Raw genomic sequence first — 14,993 nt, forward strand, 5'->3', positions numbered from 1 at the left:
AGCTAGTATCTTCATGAGACAGCCAGTATCTTCATGAGACAGCCAGTATCTTCATGAGACAGCTAGTATCTTCGTGAGACAGCCAGTATCTTCATGAGACAGCCAGTATCTTCATGAGACAGCCAGTATCTTCATGAGACAGTCAGTATCTTCATGAGACAGCTAGTATCTTCATGAGACACTGAAACTCACCTTCTCGCTGGTCACAAACTAATCTCTCTCCCTTCCTCTCCCTCACTGTGACCTCTAACTCTAAAAATTCATACACTGGTCACGTATAAGTAAAAACAGAGAGGCTGATACTGATTTGGACATACACTTGTGCTTGCTTGCAACTGGAGGGGCCGGACGTGGGAGGTAAGGAACGCTCTAACCTAGGCCGAGTATAGTAAGAGCATGTACGGATAATTGCAAACAGAAGCAGATTGTTACAGAGACAAATATATACCTGTCAAAGCTGTATCAATAGCAAGTGCCTGAGGAGAGGTGCAAATACACAATGATGATGATGACAGTTGAATGACAATGTGAATATAAAATGGAGTCTAGCAGCCATGATATATACAAAACAGATTAATCTCTAACGAGGGCTCCATCAGTTGCTGCCTTAATATATCACTCTGGAACCACTCCTTCCCATAATTACAAATAAACAAAACAGATGTGTATACTTCAGGCGCAAACTAAGATGAGGAAAACAGCTTAGTAATATACAATAGATATAGTATTTCATATTCTTACTAATTCAATAATATCTCTCATAGTTCATATATATAAGTGGGGTATCCAGTCCAAAATGTCTTTGATACGGAAAATGTCTCTTTTAAGATGTTAGTCAGCGTTCTCAAGATGTCAATATAATTCTGGGTTTTCTGCTTGACAATACTCCCACTTCCCGCTGGATGGTAGTTCTTACAACTGCCACTCGAACCCTCAACGCGTTTCGACCCAACATCTTGGATCTTTTCATGGCGAGTCACCCGGGAAAACTTTGGACTATATTGACATCTTGAGAATGCTGACTACCCTCTACATCTCGGTAGGAGTGGACTTGCTACTTACATAAGAAAATATCTTTTATGTGATTACTTTTATATGTTTTATTGTTTTTAAGGGTCTCTGTTTGAAATCATGAGAATTAAATTGGTGTTTAAAAAGGTAATATGTTAGATCTGGGCATGATTTTGTCTTCCATATGTACCGCTTAACACTGACAACGGGATCACAAAAATAGTTTAAAGCTTTTAACTCACGGCATTAGAAGAGACCTGAATATTGTACCAAGCAAGCTTCCACATTTATACAGATTAAGCATATTAAAAGGGGCAAGAGCTCCGATATCTGTTTCATATTTGGTTCAAGCACTTATCACGTGATATCATTATTTATATATAGATATGTTTTGACTTCCCTCACTGGCTCTCAAGGGGTCTGATGTTCAGGTATTTAGCTAGATACCTATGAGGAGTGCTATACCTGATATTGTTTGTGTTGTTTTTACCCTTTTTCTTTTACCTACAATATCGGGAGGATCCACTTTCTTCGGGACAACATAAGAATTAAAAGAAACATTTTCAGTATCAAAGACATTTGGACTGGATACCCCACTTATATATATTATTATTTTTATTATTATTATCATTTATTTGTTAGGCGCCACAATGTTTCCACAGCGCCATACATAATACAAACAGGAGACCATACAGGGTGACATAGTACAGAGCAAAAAACACAAAGTACCAATACTTCAGAACCCCGGGCAGACATATTAGCGAAGATGGAGCAGAAGAACAGGTATGGAGACAGGAGGGGAGAGGGGCCCTGCTCGTACGAGCTCACATCCTAAGGGAGGGTGGACAAACAGGCACAAGAGGAAGCCATTAAAGTAAGGGAGAGAAAGGCGGGGCTGGTGGAGAGAGGGGAGATCGAGAGAAGGAGGTTAGCGAAGGAGCAACAAGGTAAGGGTTAAGTGGATGGTTGGTAGGCTTTGAGGAACAGGTGAGTTTTAAGTGCCCGTTTGAAGGAGCACAGACTGGGTGAGAGACAGATGGAGCGGGGGAGGTCGTTCCAGTGGAGGGGAGCAGCACGGGATAAGTCTTGGATTCTGGAGTGGGAAGAGGTGATCAGAGTGGAGGAGAGGCGACGATAGGCGAGATATATGAACTGTTGGAGATATTATTGAATGAGTAAGAATATGAAATAGTATATCTATCATCATCATCAGCTATTTATATAGCGCTACTAATTCCACAGCGCTGTACAGAGAACTCACTCACATCAGTCCCTGCACCATTGGAGCTTACAGTCTAAATTCCCTAACACACACACACACATACAGACAGACAGAGAGAGAGACTAGGGTCAATTTATATCTTTGCTATATTACTAGGCTGTTTTCCTCATCTTAGTTTGTGTTTGAAATATACACATCTGTTTTGTTTATTAGCAGCTATGATATGCATATCTTATTATATGAGCCTATTTCTGTACAACATGAGTATGTTTTGTAAAATTTACTTCTTGCTTCTAGGAATGTGGTTATGCAAGTTATTCTGAGTAGTGTTTTAGCTAGAAACACTGATAAGAGAAGAAATGTCTACATTTTTCAGAGATTAGGGATTCTGTTGACATCATGTTTCAGTCTGAGAGGTGCATTCTTTAAATAGAGATGCACACCATTAGTGATTATCCAATGCAAATGTTAGGTTAATGCCCCTCTGCAAAGGATGCCAAGAGTATTGCCTATATAACTTCTGTAAAATATATAATATTTTCCTTCTGATGGGAAAAGACTTGGAGGTACATGTGCACGTGAATTAATAAACTTGATTTTATTCTTCATTAAAGAAACTCCTAATTTAAGCTGGCTAAGTCAACGGTATTAGCTAACTGCTTCTGATTGGCTGATTGAAGATTTGTACCTGAAACTGATAGGTGCTTTTATTCATTGCCCGAGTATATATTATAGTTTTATAACACAATTTTTTTTTTTTTTAATTGTAATCCAGCCTAATAGCGAATACATATTTCGCTGTCGAAACAAAAGTTTCCCAAATTGTGTTCAAGCGTATCTGATGTACGCTTGATGTAAACCTGGCACATATGGTACTGGTGCAGACCTGCATGCATCTTTTGATTTGGCCAACTTTGTGTATGCAGTGTATGCAGGCAAATGCATTTTTATGTTAAACACATTTTATGTTTGTTAATCGGATGTAAATACATTAAAATTCCAGAGAAATGCAAAAAGTCTGCCTGATTAATCTCTAATTAGTAAAGTAAAATAAGTTAATAAATAAGTAAACAATACATAAACATGGATATGCAGGAGTTCATGTACAGTCTGACGTGAGTCCAACTCGTAAACTCATACTGAGACGTATCTCCCCCTTAGAGAGATGGAATAGGGGAGGTACTGGCCATAGTACAGTAAGGGCCTGCTAACATTCCTTACTTACTATGCTGAGGTAGAAATAGCTGCATATATTATTCTAGGAGATGTAGCTGTTGGGGCTTCTTTCCCCCTGGTGTAAGATCTATGCTGATTAGGATGATCATCAGCATGGATCTTCTTGTATATAAAATAAATAAATATATTTTTTAAAAAAAGCATGTCCTCCCTAAAAAGCTTCACCAGCCCTATTGCTGCCAGCCTAGGTAGGTGCTGGAAGAATCTGTGGGGACAAAATGCATTGTGTCCCTATGAATTTACCAGAACCAGACTTTGCCAGCCCGGGCTGGTGGCACTATAGCAGGGAAACCTGCAGCATGGTGTCCCCCTGCCATATTGCCAAACTTGCTCTAGGACGGTTAGTATGGGGCTGGATTCCTTAGGGGGATTAGACCCGCAAAAAAAATGCAGGCTCCCCCATTAGGTATAGCACTAGTGAAAAAAAAAAAGATTAAATTAACCTTTTTGTATGTGGTGTACTACAGATCCCATCATTCCCAGGCTGCCAGTAAGTGGCTGGGTATGCTGCTGCTTTTAGTACTGAAAATACCAGCATTATCATGGCTGCCAGGGTATGTTAGGACTTGGTGAACCACAGACACCTGCATGCTCTGTGACCCAGGGCCCACTGAGACCTGTAGTGCCCCAGGGAAAAATGTAAAAATCAAACCCGACTAAAACATCATATAACAAATAAACATTTATATGAAATAAGCACTACTCTTCATTACCCTATTTTCCTCTCTATATTACCTCAGATACATGTGGACATCCTCTTCGTCTGTTATATTCTTGGCAAAAAAAAAACATATGAGAAGACAGTACTGTGATTGGGCTCTTAGCCTCTTAGCAGCAGTGCTGTCATGTTTATAACCAGGGGTTTTATATGACCCGAACTCAAGCCCTGTTGTAAGCATAAATTGCATCCAACTCTACCTTAGACCCACAATCTCCACAATGCTCTCCGCTGTGGAGGTCAAGAAAACAGCAGTAAATGAAGCCAGTTTATATCCACCTGATTCTGTTATAGTAGTCTGTATATCACTAGATTAATTCTCTAATAAAATAATCCTCACAACCACGGGCCCCTTACTCAGTTGAGTCAAGATCACTGTTCTAGCACTTCCATCTAACCACATCCAGTGGCACATTGAACAGAACAGACACGAACTCCTTACATGCCTGTGCAACAATTGCCCATTTTGTATAACCGACTACTGATTGGACAGTCAACCCTTGCTCACAACAACGCCATTAATTTCATTTGCTAGCCTTTGGTCATTGTTCAGGAGTTTGCATGTGTCTACAGAAGAGACTGCTCTATTCCCAATATAAACAATGAAGTGGCAGTAACTAATGGCAGGTACTCCCCAGGAAGATCTAGGGTGTCCTTTCATGAAGCTCAGCTTAAGATGAGGCTTCTGAAAGTTCTGTCTATCTCATTGAGTCCTTTATTAAAGCACCTAAACGTGAATATACCTTGTAAGGGTCATTTACAAACCGCAAAAGTGTGACCCCCACAAGTTGAACATGTGTCCAATTATCTGCCTAGCATACAAATGCATAGTGCATGCCAACTTCATAGCACTTGGAACTACCCCAATAAAACTCAATCTGCACCTTGCTTTGTGCATTTACTTGAAAATGTGTATGGTGATAAGAGTGAAGTATTTATTCAAAGTTCATCCTACTAGCATCATAAGAGTAAGGGGACTTCAAGAATACCTTAATTTCATGTGTCACTTTTGTGAGATTGAAGGTTATTATTACATTGATCGAAGTATTGGATGCGACTTGATTTCCAGCATGGCCTAGGTGATGGAAAAATGAAGTCCCTTGCAGGAAAAGTCTGCGCACGCTAGAGCAAAGCACTGCAAGCTCCTGTAAATGTGCTTTCTGAACTTTTATCATATTTAAATAATCTTCTCCCACTAAATTAAATCTTGTTTTCATGTTGGCACCTTCATGTGCCAAATACATAACAACAAAGAACACCTACTCTCTGCCAAACTTCTCCTATTGATTCTTGTAAACTTTTGTTGTTTGTAAATGACTCTTTTTTGTGTGCAAACTTTGCTTTAACTACCACAACATTGCATAGCATCAAGTGCTATATTGCATTGCTTATTAATTTATCTTCTTCTCATTATTATTCTTTTATGCCGATTATAGTTAGTCAATGCACTATATATTTTGTAATTGATGCTTCTTAAGGCAACGTTGTTTTCATAATCTGGGCAACAAATCAGTTAGCTAAAAACAGCTCATGAGTGTAGAGTGAGTGAGAGCTGTTTTTTTTTCTTGTTTTTTTTTGCTTTAAAACATTGCAAATGAACTTAAATGTATCATTACAAACATCCTTTCTCCATTATTTCTATCCATTGCTAATTACTTATTGTGAAAATTCATTTTATGTGTGTATATAATCTATTAATGCATTGCATGAATAATGAATAAATGCAGCGCAGCACATAAGTGATGTTTATATACATTCAGAACTCATTCAGAATAGTCAGGACTCTTGTTTGAAATTAAGAGCTGGTTTAAGTAACCTAGAATTTGATGAGATGGTAGCAGCTGAGGAGTCCATGACAAGTCACATCGGTTTAAGTAATGCTTTTAATATGCCTGGTTACAATGTTTGCTGCTAATGATGTTGGCAAAGGCATTTGAGGAAAATGTCAAAGGATGCAGTCTATATGCAAAGTTTTTCATTTTCTAATAAGCTGTTTAGTGAGTAAAAATATGGGCCTAGTTTTACCCAAGCTCAGTAGATATTTACTGTTGACAGTGTGAGTAGCAAAATAAAACAGCTTAAAAAGACAATACATTCAGTAAAGGCATTATAAAGAGGCCGCTCACATCTCCATATACTATGGTGCTGTTAGGATGTCTACTGTTTCTCCAGTGACCTTGACCATTGAGTGGATCATTGACTTCAGGTGCACAAAGTCTCATACTCTGCACTGCTTATGCATGTCATAAATAAAATTATTGTGTGGAGTCCATTTATTTAACAATATTTTAAAGGTGTTACATTTGTCATCTGTTTGGAAAGGAGAATAGGGAATAAAGGTCCAACAGAGGGACATTTGTATTCATAGTATAGAAGAACCCCTATATATTACAGTATAATAACATACAGTAGCAGATGAAGTTTGGAACTGGAAGCTGTACTTATATGAATAATAAAGATGAACATGTGTGTTTACCCAGAACAAGAGAGTGTGGTGTTTTTTTAGCTTTCAAAATGCAAAGTGATAAAGCTGTACTTTAACTATTTGAAGTTATTGATACATTACTTCTACTATGCTGTGTATGGTATATGTAGAGCATGGCAGATCTACACTCAGTTTGATATGATTTCATAGTGGTGTATCATGTACTGATTATTTTTTAAATGCTGCAGTACATCTCATTTTAATTATAAATACTATGATAAAGTAAGACTAAACAAGACTGTTTAGTTGAGACATTTGTACGTCTAAGTGGCTGCTGCATAGAACTGCAAGGAAAACTGAAACCACAGTGGTAAAGGTCAGGCTGGAGTTGTTTTGTTCAGCCAAATTTTGGAAAGAAGCTAACAAGTTATTTTGAGGAACAGTAACATTGGCAGCAGTACTGGGCTGCACTTTCTCATTTATTAACATTGTATTCATAGCAGAAGTGAACATAAAAGGCAAAAGTTGGGCTGTGGGTTTGGATAATTTTCTAAACATCTTAATATTATTTTCTAGTCTATTTCCAAGAGATGTCTGCAACAATCTCTCATGTGATGCTGCTAATTCCATGGGAAACAAAAGAGCTAATTGTAAAGGCTATAAGTGTGCCAAATTCTATAGATCAATATCATCATAATTAAAAAATGCGATCAACATGGGACACTAAAAAATATACTCATGTGTACCTTGTAGAATATAAAAAAAATCCTGTGTATTATATTATAAACTACTAGCACTATTTGTAGCGAGTTATGAAAAAGGAAATAAGTGGTTTATTATTTAGCATGCCTTCACAAAATGCAAATATACCTAATGTGCCTCTGACCGTCGCCTCTCTTCCCCCCCTTATAACCTCCTCCCATGCACGTATCCAAGACTTCGCCCGCGCTGCCCCCCTCCACTGGAACAAGCTCCCTCCCTCCATCAGAACTTCCCCTAAGCTGTCTAGTTTCAAACGGGCCCTAAAAACTCACCTTTTTCTTAAAGCCTTTCTGTCTCCCACTTAACTTCCTACCTTATCTTCTGCCTCCGTTCCCCTACTCTCCCTCTCTCCCCTGCGTCTCTCTGTCTGTCCACCCCTCCCCTTAGATTGTACGCTCCTCTGAGCAGGGCCATCTCTCCTCCTGTTTCCACCACTTCTAACTCTGCTCTCCAGCTACTTAGCCCTCCTCCTTGAGGGTCCTCCACCCCACGTCCACTCTCGCTCCCTCCTCCCCCTTGGGGGTCTCCCTGTCTTCCGCGCCCTCCTTCTTGGGCCCCGTCGTTTGCGGATCCTCACTCCCCCTTCCCCGCCCTCTCTAGCTGTGCATTGAGCTTATTGAGTTACTGTGCTTACTGTTTACTGTACTGTGCTGTCTCCCATTGTATTGCAATTTGTTTGTCCCTGTACGGCGCTACGGACACCTTGTGGCGCCTTATAAATAAATATTAATAATAATAATAATGTGGCAAATAAACAGAGTTTGTGGACTATGACTCACAGCTCATACATAAATAAGAGAAAATATATCACTGTTGCCATTTCTGTAGTGGGTTATGCATTGTGAATTAATGCACTCTCTTGCATATTTACTTGTCAGAAGTTGTAATTTAGTAAATATGGACCCAAGTTACTGTATTGAAGTATGTTATATATTTATTTAACATCATGCACCGTGTTTCATTTTTTTCTTTGTGATACTGTACCTATTTGCAGTGATTCTGATAAATGGTACAGTGAGTGCAGTACTTGAATTACCACCAGATTGGTTTATATCCATAGTTAAATAACCAAATAGCAGACAGGTTGCATTTAAGTGATCTCCTGGTTGAGCTGATTAACATCTGCTGATGTAGAAATAATGTTTTATAATGTTTCATATACTGACTGTGCTTTTAGAAGCAACATGCCGTGGTACGTCTATCTAATAGTTCATTAATTGCAGAAGAAGAAATCTATTGAATCAAATAATTACTTTGCATACCAACGCCAGTTTAAGGTCAAATAGGGCAGGATAGCAGATTCCATTCACACACTTCATACCAGTATTGTGACCACATTTGATTATATTTTATACCCATTTACAGACAAATAGACTCAATTTCCAGTCACATTGTACATCTATATATTCTTAAAGATAGATAGCTTTATTTTCAAAACAGCACACCACAGCACTGCATATGATGCAGGCAGATTGTTCACAACAAAGTTCTCAAACAAGTGCTGAAATTTAAAGTAAGGCACTTAGGGGGGATTCAATTCCCCCTCGAAGTAGTGCCACGATAACTCTATTACCATTATTAAGGCTACTTTAACCCGGCTTGAAACTATCGTAATAACGGTATTTAAGCACACTATTACCGTAATAACAGTAATAGTGCGCAGGCCGAGTTACCTTGTACAGTAATTGCGCCAATTGAATTCCCCCCTTAGGGTCTGAGTCATTAAGGAAAGTAAGACAAAAAAAGGTGTACATGTTCTCCAGGACAAACCATGTTACCAGGGGCGGGCTGGGTCGGGGAGCGGGGGGCATATGCCCCCCAGGCCAGACCAATAAAATCTATTTTGGGCTGGTCCATAGTCTTTTAGTATTACTTGGTGGCTGGCCCATCCTCCGGGACCAGCCACCTTCTCCTATTGGCCGCGGATCCATAGGATCCGACCCCCTCCCTTCCTTCCTATACGTGTGGCCTTGGTGTCACATGGGACACGCACCATGTGACAGGTGCCGTCCCATGTGTGAAGAGGATCGTCCAGAGCGCGATGCGTCTGGAACAAAGTAAGTGCCGGTGTATTGTGTGTGTATGTCAGTATAGTGTGTGTGTGTGTGTGTGTGTGGGCTGTGAGGTGGTATGTCAGTGTATTGTGTGTATGTCAGTATACTGTGTGTGTGGCCAGTATCTAGTGTGTGTGTGTGTGTGTGTGTGTGTGTGTGCGTGTGTGTGCGTGTGTGGCCAGTATCTATTGTGTGTGTGTGTGTGTGTATGTGGCCAGTATCTAGTGTGTGTGTGTGTGTGTGTGTGTGGAGCCAGTATTTAGTGTGTGTGTGGGTGGGGGGGGGGGCAGTATCTATTGTATGTGTATGAGGGGGCCAGTATAATAATATAATGTGTGTGTGAGGGGGGGGCAGTATATTAATATAATGTGTGATGGAAAGGGGATCTTAATATAATGTTTGAGGTAGGCTATTTAATGGTGGAGTGCAGGTTGGGGGTTAATTATGGGTGTTATTTTATTTATGGGTGGTGGGGCAATTTAATTTAAGAATGGGGCCTATGAAGTTAAGATGGGGTGGTTAGAGAGCAATTAATTGAATGTGGGTTGTTTGGGGAAAATTAGGTCTAGTTATTAAATGTGATTATGAATTATTTAATGCCTGGTATGGTTGTGAGAAATGGTTATATTTATTAAACATAAATGCTATTTAATTTATTGCTGGGGCTGTTTGGAGGGAGGGAAATAGGTTTATTTATTAAATGGGAATATTATTTAATGTTGAGGGAAATAGGTCTATTTATTAAATGTGTGTGCTATTAATTTAATGTTAGGGCTAGTTGGAGGGAAGTAGAATTATTTATCAAACGTGAATACTATTATTTTAATTTCGCGCTGGAGGGAGGCTTTATTATAAAACGTGGGTGTTATTGATTTAATAGCAAGGCTGGTTGAAGTTTTCTAAATTTCATGTTCCCATTTTGTTTCCAAATAGGGCCTCCAACATTCCAGGATCCAGACATGCAGCAACTCATCTAAAAACACCTGCAGCCACAGGTGGTGAAAGTGACAAGGACAGGTAGGAGAAAGCAGGACAGTCTGCCAACTGCCCTGAATCTGTTGGAGCAGTCCCGACTTGGGTGATTGTCTCACTTTGTCAGGATTTGGTCTGACTACAAGGACAGTTGGGAGGTATGTCACACTTCACACTGTACTGCTCGTGAAGGCAGAGCTGTGTGCAACTAACAGTAGTGCACACAGTATTGCCTGTGTATTTGTCTAAAATGATAACCATGTTACATCATAGGGGTTCACCCTGTCTAAAGTACCCCAGGCCCCCCGACCCTTGATCCAGCTGTGGGCCAGGGTGTCAGATTAACACCTAGTGCTCTGCTTCTCCCAGTACCACCCCTTATATTATCTGTTTTACGTTAAACCTAAAACAGATAATAACCCTATTAATATATAGTCCAAAGCAAAAAACAAGCCCTTTTGCTGGCAAAAACATCAGGTTTTTAAAGCAAAAGAGCTTTTTGTATTTTGATAAATCAGCTCCTGTGTTCAGTACTGTAATAGAACATTATGTAATTTATTGCTATAATATGATTTATACCCCATTATAATCAGCGAGGTATGTAAAAAAAAACATAAAAGCAAAAGTGCTGTAGGGAGAAGTAACATATACAATAAAATGCAATATAAACTGAGGTTTGTTTTTTGTTGCATTATTTGATTTAGTTATTTAAGATTTATCATTTATAATAATAAAGTATCGCTAGGTTAAGCAACACTAAAGTAGCCTCCCTTTATATTGGTAAATATATATTGTACCGAAGACCACACTACGGATGGGCGCTGCTTATAGGCCAGTGCTATGTGCTTGCCCCCCGGGTTAAAGTCTGCCAGCCTTCCCCTGCATGTTACAGTGCAAGGGGTGCAAATTAGTGTATTATTTTGCACATAAGTTAAAACTGGCTGGTTATTTCATGTGGCACACAGATACCGGATAGCTTGATTTTTACACTGATATTTACATTTAATCTAGGACACGCTCTACTCAAACTATAAATCTGTCCCCACATTTAAAATTTGCCTCCCCCTCCAATGCCGCATGATTTTTTCCAGGTGCAAAGTTACTCCTTTTTTTCGTTTGTTCTCCTTAATGACTCAGGCCCTAAGTTTTTTTTAATCTTAATACAATGTATTTTGTCAATATTACATGCAAAGCAATGTCTTTCCGACATGACCCACATGACTACATTCACGACCCTAAAACTAAAGGATGTGGCTTTTCCAGGTGTTCACACAAATCTAGCAATACAGTCAGATCTCATTTGCACTTTTTCACAAATACAAAATTGTAGTAAACAAGTTTGGTATTTTAGACAAATTTCTATATTGGTTAAACATGGAAGAACAGTGACAAACTGGATACTAAAAAGACTATCAATTCCCCTTTCTTGTATATAATCGGATTCAAAAATAATCAAATCAAACCTCTCTAATATATTACCAACATTAAAATGTCCTTCTTTGGAAAGAGGGTAAGGTAAAATTATGGTTAATTACCAGGTAGGGTTCAAAGCTCAGGCTATTAAATCCTGATACAAAGAGAAAACATAGGGAAAGAAGACGTGGGGGTAAATGTATCAAGCTGAGAGTTTTCCGGCGGGTTTGAAAAGTGGAGATGTTGCCTATGGCAACCAATCAGATTCTAGCTGTCATTTGGTAGAATGTACTAAATAAATGATAGCTAGAATGATTGGTTTTTCAAACCCGCCGGAAAACTCTCAGCTTGATACATTTACCCCGTGGTGGTCATCCTTTTAACCTTGCAAGGCATCCGTATTAAAATTCAATTAATAATAACCATTGCACCAAAATGCAAAGAATAGAATGCATAGCATAAAGCACAAACAGGATTCAAGGCAGGATGATTTCCTTCAAATAAATTAACAATTTTCTGTTACCATGTTAAATCTAAATCATTAGATCCCTATAATCCATATTCTTTTTTTTTATTATGATCAATAATCACTGATGATTGGATTCCTTGCTCGTCATAAATTCTTTAAATTGATGAAGTATTTGCAAACCTTAAAAAAAGCAGAACACATAAAAGAAAGAGAGCAATGCATAATATCCAGTGACATGGACTGTCACTATACCTATATGAATCCTTCTTGTCCCCCTCTCACACTTCCACAGTATGACAAGTCTCTTCTTGGGAGATAAGGTTAGGGTACAATGTAAAGGAAGTCCTAAAGGCTAGAATTCCACCATCACATCTTTGTTCTCCAGGTTGTATTGAGGATTCTACATTAAGGACATTATGGACTCAAATACAGCAGCAGGTGGTAAATCTGCAAACCTTGGAACTCTGCGTAATGACTGACAAATTAAGTATTTTGAGCAGGTGATTTAATCAGTCTGCATTGATCAATAGGAACATTTTTTCTCCTTGATCTCTAGCATGCTTGTGACCTTACCTAGTGGGTTCTAACAGCTGATCAAAATAAATAGGACGACTATAGAAATACTACTGCAACCCAGTAAATAGGTACTGTTGGTTTTCAAAGGTAAGGCAAACATGAAAGCATCAAGGAATTAGTCAAGACAAGAAAGCACTTTGCAGTCAGGTCTTAACTATGCCATAATTTCTTGTATGATAGCTGCTAAATGGATAGCTTGCCATCCCAAATAGGAGAATAACATTATACTTTGACTTTTTTGACTTCTGGATATTTATGTTGTGCCTGATAGGGTGGCATCTGGTCAACTAAAATGTGTATCATTGTTTTCATTAACCCACAATCAGTTTCCTTATTAACCCACAGTTGAAGAAACACAAGATGATGATCAAATATAATAGAAACATCAATTGCTGAGACATGCAATATAGCAACAGCATTTTCAGGTATATAAGCAAGAGTAAATACTCTTACATATTTAGATTTCACATTACCATGTTACACAAAACAACAAGCAAGAACATCTGTTAACTTGTGGGTAAAAAAAATAAAAAAAATAGACAACTGAGATCCCTTTGCTTTGATGTCCCCTGGCTCTGTAATCTCAGATTAACAGGGCTACTTTAAGATCACTTGACAGAGGAAGAGTCATCCAATCCTACCAAAGTTGTAGTATTATAAGTAGGGGTGTGCACCAGCCACTTTTAGTGTTTTGGGTTTTGGGTTCTGATTAGCTTGAGGTTTTGGGTTCTGATTTGTTTTGCCAAAACACCTGACGAAAGGTTTTGGTTCTGATTTAGGGTTTTGGGTTCTGATTTATTTTTAAAAAAGCATAAAAAGCACTAAAATCCAGTTTTTGGGTTTTTTTACACTCCTACGCTATTATTAACCTCAATAACATTCAATAACAATCATTTCCACTAATTTCCAGTCTATTCTGAACACCTCACAATATTGTTTTTAGTCCAAAACGTTGCACCGAGGTAGCTTTCTGGACTGCGTAGTGGAGTGGCCCCGGTACCCAATTTGGCATCGGGGCCACAATACCTCCTCCAACTGGTCTCAATTCCACTGCACATATGGCTGCTCCTCCATCCTCTGCAGCATATAGAGGGTGGAGTTCTAGCATGTCAATAACTCTTGTTTTCGATCATGACAGTGCATTTTAATTATTTTTGGATTTGGTCCCAACACTGAATGTAGTTTAATATCTGATACACAGCTATCTGGACTGCGTAGTGGAGTGGCCCCGTTACCAAATTTGGTACCGGGGCCACAATACCTCCTCTAACTGGTCTGAATTCCACTGCACAGATGTCTGCTCCTACCTCCTCCAACTGGTCTAAATTCCACTGCACAGATGGCGGACACCGGATGGACGTCTAACACCAAAATAGCTGTTAAGGCCGCAGTTCCTCTTTTTTGGGACTGCACAAACAATTAACGTAGTAATAGAAATGGCAGTTCCTCTTTTTTGGAACTACAGAAACAAAGAACGTAGTAATAGAAATGGCAGTTCCTCTTTTTTGGAACTATAAAAACAAAGAACATAGTAATAGAAATGGCAGTTCCTCTTTTTTGGAACTACAGAAACAAAGAACGTAGTAATAGAAATGGCAGTTCCTCTTTTTTGGAACTATAAAAACAAAGAACATAGTAATAGAAATGGCAGTTTCTCTTTTTTGGAACTATAACAACAAAGAACATAGTAATAGAACTGGCAGTTCCTATTTTTTGGGAACTACAGAAACAATGAACGTAGTAATAGAACTGGCAGTTCCTATTTTTTGGAACTACACAAACAATGACCGTAGTAATAGAACTGGCAGTTCCTATTTTTTGGGAACTACAGAAACAATAACATAGTAATAGAACTGGCAGTTCCTATTTTTTGGAACTACAGAAAGAATGAACGTAGTAATAGAACTGGCAGTTCCTATTTTTTGGAACTACAGAAACAATGACCGTAGTAATAGAACTGGCAGTTCCTATTTTTTGTGAACTACAGAAACAATGAACGTAGTAATAGAACTGGCAGTTCCTATTTTTTGGAACTACAGAAATAATGAACGTAGTAATAGAACTAGCAGTTCCTCTTTTTGGGAACTACAGAAACAATGAACGTAGTAATAGAACTGGCAGTTCCTATTTTTTGG

The sequence above is a fragment of the Mixophyes fleayi genome, chromosome 4 (genome assembly GCF_038048845.1).
Source record: "Mixophyes fleayi isolate aMixFle1 chromosome 4, aMixFle1.hap1, whole genome shotgun sequence".
Taxonomy (NCBI): Eukaryota; Metazoa; Chordata; class Amphibia; order Anura; family Limnodynastidae; genus Mixophyes; species Mixophyes fleayi.